The 6828-nt window shown below is 46.3% G+C and overlaps 1 pseudogene; it reads right to left on the bottom strand.

The window, feature by feature from the left end:
- Positions 1 to 3236: 3236 nt before the first annotated feature.
- On the bottom strand, positions 3237 to 3360 carry LOC116087908 (annotated as a pseudogene).
- Positions 3361 to 6828: the final 3468 nt, after the last annotated feature.

Below are 6828 nucleotides of genomic sequence, written 5' to 3'. Positions count from 1 at the left end.
ACCTGGTGGGTCACGGCCTTTTTGGTAAACCTCTATCTCCAAAAATATTTACATTACAGTTCTATGGCTGAATGAAATTACACGGTGTTACTATGTATTTCGTTTCTATTATCTCTTCTCCAGTTGATGGACATCTAGGCTGTATCCATTTCCTGGATCTTGTGGATAGAGAAATAGTGGATATAAATGGGCAAGTATACTCGCTGGTTTTGTATGCCAACTTGACACAAGTTGGAGTTACCACAAAGAGGGAATGCCTCCATGAGATCCCGCTGTACAGCATTTTCTCAATTAGTGATCAAGCAGGGAGGACCCATCCCATTGTGGGTGGTGCCATCTCTGGGCTGGTAGTCCTGGGTTCTATAAGAAAGCAAGCTGAGCAAGCCAGGGGAAGCAAACCAGTAAGTAACATCCCTCCATGGCCTCTGCATCAGCTCCTGCCTCCAAGTTCCAGCCCTGTGATATTTTGTGCAGGAATAGAAACTCTGACTAAGACAGCAAGTGTTTCTGTAGCAGGAGGGGGAGTCCTTCGAGCTCGTGCCCAGGAGTGATATGGCTGGATCAGGAATTAGTTTTCACTTCTAGGTTTTTGAGAGACGTCCAGAGTGATTTCCTCAGTGGCTGTTCATCTTTCCTCACATCCACATAAGCATTTCTTGTCATTTGTGCTCTTGCTGATGGCCCTTAGGGATAACCCGAGGCAGGGGGTTGAAGTTCTAACAGTCCCTTTCTGAATGACTAAGGCCAGCAGACACACTTCAAGCTTACTCTCCATTTCATCTCTTCTTTAGAGATTAGTGCTCAGTCCCAGAGCCCATTTCATAATTGTTTTAAATGTCTTCTTGATGGTTGGATTTTTTTTTCTTGAGACAGGGTTTCTCTGTATAGCCCTGGCTGTCCTGGAACTCACTCTGTAGACCAGGCTGGCCTCAAACTCAAAAACCGGCCTGCCTCTGCCTCCCAAGTGCTGGGATTAAAGGCGTGCACCACCATTGCCCGACGATGGTTGGATTTTTTTATTCTTTGTATATTCTACACTAATCCCATGCTTGCGGTGAAGCTGGCAAAGCTTGCCTCCCACTTTGTGGGACTCTTCTTCACTTTGACAGTTTAGTTTTGCTCTATAAAAAGCCTTTTAATTTCAGGACTTCATTGTCATTTCATTTCTTAATTGTTGTTTTTCTCTCAGAAATAATTGCGTCATATGACAGAATAAAAGTTGGGACTTCATTTGGCAGAGTGTCCCTGTGAAATGGGTATTTATGTCCTGTTTGGTGTTCACACAGGAGACTGAGCCTGGCAGGCCAGGAGGTGGAACTCTAGAGTTCAACTCCATGGTAATTTTAAGGCATTGTGAGCTATGGGCTCTCCCTAGTGCCGGGCATGCTCTCTGCTGGCAGAACCACGCGAGAGGGAGAGAACCCTGTCCAGCCGAGCCTCTCAGGGCTGAGAGGGATGGTGAGTGTCATGGCTCAGCTCTCCTGCCTCTGGAGAACAACCAGCCCCAGCCCAGAGTCTGTCAAAGCAGGAACTCATTTTAATGTATCAATCTTTTCTTTATAAAGGGCTGAGAGAGGAGGTGGAGTTTTCTGCTGAGGTGAGATGACATAGGGGGAGGGGAAAGTTGATGAAGGGTATGGGGTGACTGAGGGAACCAACAGTTACTCTACATCAGCAGGAGCTAGGCAAAGGCAGGCTTAAGCAGGTTGTGCTGAGTCACTCCAGTACGGAAGTGACTGAGACAGTTTACAAAACTTGAGCCAGGCTCAGGTTTGTCCTCAAGGCCCAAACCAGGGCCAAATAGAGCCCAACACCCTCAAACCCTAAACTTTAATGTTGGTTGATATGGTGATAATTTTGACACGGTATTTTTAATTTATTTAAAACCTTTTTGTTGGTTCTTTGTGAATTGCATATTATGTATCCCAATCCCATTTCCCTCCTGCTCCCCTGTGCCAACCAGCCAGCCTTGCAAAAAAAAAAAAAAATCTTCCTGTGGAAGCTGTCGTTTGTCACAGTGTGCGCCACAGCACACCCCTTTGTCCACACTTCTTTGCTTGCAAATGTTCACTGCAACGACTGTCTGGTCTTTAGCTTCTGCTTCTCTATCAGTACGAGGAAGATGGACAAGAGGAGGATGTCTCTCCCTCCCACTGTCTTGTCTGCATAGCAGACAAGAGGCAGTGCTAACTCTTCTATGTTCATGCCCGGGGCTTGCTCATCTGCAACCGGCACATCCAGGACCACCTCTACTGTGCTGCCCAGGCAAGGTGAGGTTCCACTCTCCCAAGTGCTGCAGCAGATGAGGGGCAAGGACAGCCAGCTTTCCTGCTCTTATGACTTCCGCGCAGGCTCTCCTGCATGCTGTAGGTGGCAAGGGAGGAGGGTAGGGGAGTACATCTCTCCATTGCCCGTAATGTTACACAGCTGACGAGTTATGAGGCCAGCTCTCCCACACTCATATCCTCAGGCCCCTTCACCAGCAACTCCCGCAATGGGCAGGGCTTTCTCTCCCAGAATGCACCTGGCTAAGAGTGGGGTCAGCTCTCCAACCTCCATCCCCATCCCAAGGCCAGCTCTTCCAGGATGCCCAGGTGAGGAGTGGGGCCAGTTCTTCAAAGTCCTCAAACACCAATTCCCTAGGCTTCAGCCCAGACCAGGGACATTCATCTGGCCTTTGGTGGTAATGGAACCCTGATGCTGCCCCCTAGTGGCAGCTCAGGACAGGACCCCACCATGATCCCAGATGGGTTACCGGCTACTCATTTTCTGGCTGTTCCTCACTGAGTCTCCAGTTCTGCCTCTCTTCATTGTACTCATATCCTCTGTTTTTCTCACTCTCTTCCATTTCTCCACCACTTACTTGCTCCTCTTAGTGGCGCCTGGGATCTCTGAGCGTCTGGGGTCCTCTCAGGAGCACTATGCCCAGCTCATGCATTATGGCACCTGGCAGGCATGGTCTGTCATCTCGGGCTTGGTCTGTTCCCCCAGGCTTGTGCAGTGCCAGACTGGTGTTCATCTCAAGCTAGTTCCTTGTCTGTTCCCCACAGGCCATCTGAGTGGCCCCAGGCTCATCTGTCTTGGGCTCACTCCTGCCTGAGACCAACAGTCCCAGATGGGGTTCTTCTAGTCTCCAGCTCTTTTCCTGCCCCAGGAGCCGGTCAGGGCTTGCAGGGAGCCTGAATGGTGGGTCTCAGGCTCAGTTTTGTTTTTGTTTTTGTTTTTTTTTTTCAGGGAATGTTAGGCTACTAATCATTCAGCTGTTAACAGGTCAGAACACCTAGCCTCGCTCCTCTCTGCCCCGTACTGACGCAATGTGATACAGCACCCATACCTGCAATGCCTGCCTCTAGGAGCAGGCTAATTTCTTCTTCTTTTCTTGAATCCACGCTGCAAAGTGTTGCTGTATTTGGAAAGGAAACTCGATTTCTAGAGATTAAATATTGTGATTTTTTTCTTACTCACAGAGAGTTCAAAACAAGAGCATTTTGAGATAACTAGACAACAAGAGAACAAAGGTAGATAAGTCCTTGACAGGGTGAAGAACAAAAGGACGATGCTGCATCCCTGCCTCGCGTGGACACAAATGCCATCACCACATCAAACTGCAGATCTGAGAAGGCAAAAGAGTAAACGTGTTCTTAAGATTCAGAGAACTGGAATGCAGTCAGTCACAGGGACACAGCTCCTCTGACAGCACACGGGTGCTCTCCCACGCCAGTTTGGTTTTCTTTTGTGTCCGCAAGCAAGCCACATTTTTTTTCTACCATAGATTTCTCATCTGAAAAATGATAATGTGTGTTCCCTCCAATGACACCAATGATTATCCTGATAGCTGTAAGGCACCATTAGACTAAGTAGCACAAAATAGAAAAGAGAAACAGGCAGCCATTAAAAACACAAACAAACCTTCAAGCTTCATCTGCAGTTACCTCATTGGTAAGACTGCTGACTTCCACCATTTTCCTCCTGAAATTATCAAGCTGAAACAGTTTGTGAACATACGGCATGTGTGAATTTAACATTCTGTTTTGGGCCTGCTCCATTTTGGGCTGTCATTACAGAATACCAAAAAATTGGATAATTTATAAAGGAAAGTTATTTCTCAGTGTCTGGGAAGCCAAGTGCCAAGGGGCTATCCTTTGACAAGGTCTTCTTATGTGGTATCTCACGGCAGAAGGGAAGAGGAAAGGGACAACATGATGTGCGCTTACGATCTGAAACATAACAGAAGAATCTGAGAAACTCCATCCTCTGCCAATCCTCATCTTTATGCCATGTGTTAGCACCACCACCGTGACCTCAGAGTCTCTGCCACTGTCACTCATCTTCATCATCACCATTAACATCGGCATCATCACGGCCAGTATCTTCTTCCTCTCTGTCACCTCACCTCCTCAATAACCACGGTCCCAGCCACTGTCACCATCATAATCCCAGCCACTGTCACCATCATCACCATGATCTCAGCCACTGTCACCATCATCACCATGATCCCAACCACTGTCACCATCATCATCACCACAGTCCAACCACTGTCACCATCATCACCATGATCTCAGCCACTGTCACCATCATCATCACCACAGTCCAGCCACTGTCACCATCATCACCACAGTCCAACCACTGTCACCATCACCATCATAATCCCAGCCACTGTCACCATCATCACCATGATCTCAGCCACTGTCACCATCACCATCATAATCCCAGCCACTGTCACCATCATCACCATGATCCCAACCACTGTCACCATCATCACCACAGTCCAACCACTGTCACCATCATCACCATGATCTCAGCCACTGTCACCATCATCATCACCACAGTCCAGCCACTGTCACCATCACCATAATCCCCACCACCATCACCATCATCAGCCTCATTCACCACCATCACTCTCATCTACCTTAACATCTTACCATCACCATCATCAATAGCATTGGTCTCATCCCAACTATCATCATCACTACCATCATCTTCATCATCACCATTCTCATCAGCACCAGCAGCATCCGCCCAAATCCCCATCACACCATCATCTCTCTTACCCTCAGTATCACCATTGTCACCATCATCAAGATCACCACAGTCATCATTCTTGTACAGAAATTTCTGGGAGAAAAGATCTTTTTCATGAACTATTCTCTTCACTTTTATTTTGAAATATTTGTTCATTAAAAAAGCAGTAAGATGGATATCCATCCAATAAAGCTGCAGTACCTACATCAACCATATATCTAACATCCGCTGACTGTATTCCGATGACTCACACTGTGCTAGGCAAAGCATGAATATTGCACACAGAGCTCTCCATGTGTTTTAGCTTCCAAATACACGTATTTAGAACCTCCAAATAAGGTAGTGTCCAGATACGGCTGAGAATCAGAGGGCTGTGAAGGCCTCTACTTACATGAAGTGGGTCCTTAACAAGAGCAATGGTGTATAAATTGTGGCATAAAGTTATAACCTGAATCCTTCTAAGTGGGATGTAATATTGGCTGATATGGACTACACAGTGATGAGAGTGTTAGACAGAGACTGTCTCTGTTTGCCTTCCCATTAAAAGCAGGGCATATGACACCATAGCTCACATAGCTGCCTACCCAGACGATGGCTACTCTTTTCCACCCCAGGCCTCCCATGATGGCTTCTCTGTAGCAGAGATGAACTTGGAACCTCATATGGAAGGAGATTCTAAAACAGCAGTTCTCCAAAAATATTTACATTACCAGTTCATCACAGTAGCAAAATTACAACTATGAAGTAGCAATGAAATAATTTTATAGTTGGGGGGCTCACCAAAAATGTGAAGAAGCATATTAAATGTTGCGCAGCACTCGTCTACTTCAGTTGTGTCTGCATGACAGGTCTAAAAAACCTGTTTGTAGACCTGAGGCACGCGCTTCACAGTGAGCCAGTCACAGTGAGCCAGTCTCCTGAGGTGGCTGGTCGCTAACATTTCCTAACTCAGATGTGTTCCAGATTGATTTCTGCTAAGGTCTGTGGAGAAATCTACATGCTTTCTTTATGCAGGCATAAAGGTGCCCTAAGAAATATTTCATTATAGCCAAACTAAATTGAACACTGTTTCCTGGCCCCACAATGTTCCAACTAATCCTAATTAGTGCTGAGCTGATTCTCGGCCTGGAATTTCTCAAGGATGTTTCCTATTCAGACAGATTGTCTCCAGGGAGGGAAAAAGACCAGGCATTAAAGTTTACTGACAAAAAAATGGCAAACTACTTCACATATTAGAAGTTGGTTAGCTCCCCTGGCAAATTGGGAGTGTGTCACAAATGCTCCCAGAGCTAAAGTAATGTATTATTCATGAGAGGTTAGCTAGAAGGAGACCCCCTGGTGCATACTTCTGACAACCTAGAAGAATTGGATAGTTGGGTGTTTGCTTAGGGCTGCCAAGGTAGCCCAGTGGGGAAGAGCACTCAGATGTCCTTCAACAGAGGAATGGATACAGAAAACATGGTACATTTACACAAAGGGGTACTTCTCAGCTATTAAAAAACAATTACTTCATCAAATTCTTCGGCAAATGGATGGAACTAGAAAATATCATCCTGAGTGGGATAACCCAGTCACAAAAGAACACACATGCTATGCACTCACTGATATTAGCCCAGAAGTTCAGAATACCCAAAATACAATTCACAGACCACATGAAGCTCAAGAAGGAAAACCAAAGTGTGGATGCTTCAGTCCTTCTTAGAAGGGGGAACAAAATACTGGAGAAAATATGGAGACAAAGTGTGGAGTAGAGACTGAAGGAAAGGCCATCCAGAGACTGCCCTACCTGGGGATTCATCCCATATA

This window comes from Mastomys coucha, unplaced genomic scaffold, assembly GCF_008632895.1.
Source record: "Mastomys coucha isolate ucsf_1 unplaced genomic scaffold, UCSF_Mcou_1 pScaffold13, whole genome shotgun sequence".
In the NCBI taxonomy this organism is placed as follows: Eukaryota; Metazoa; Chordata; class Mammalia; order Rodentia; family Muridae; genus Mastomys; species Mastomys coucha.
Note: the sequence above shows the minus strand (reverse complement) of the source record. Positions and strands in the feature narration are given on the sequence as shown.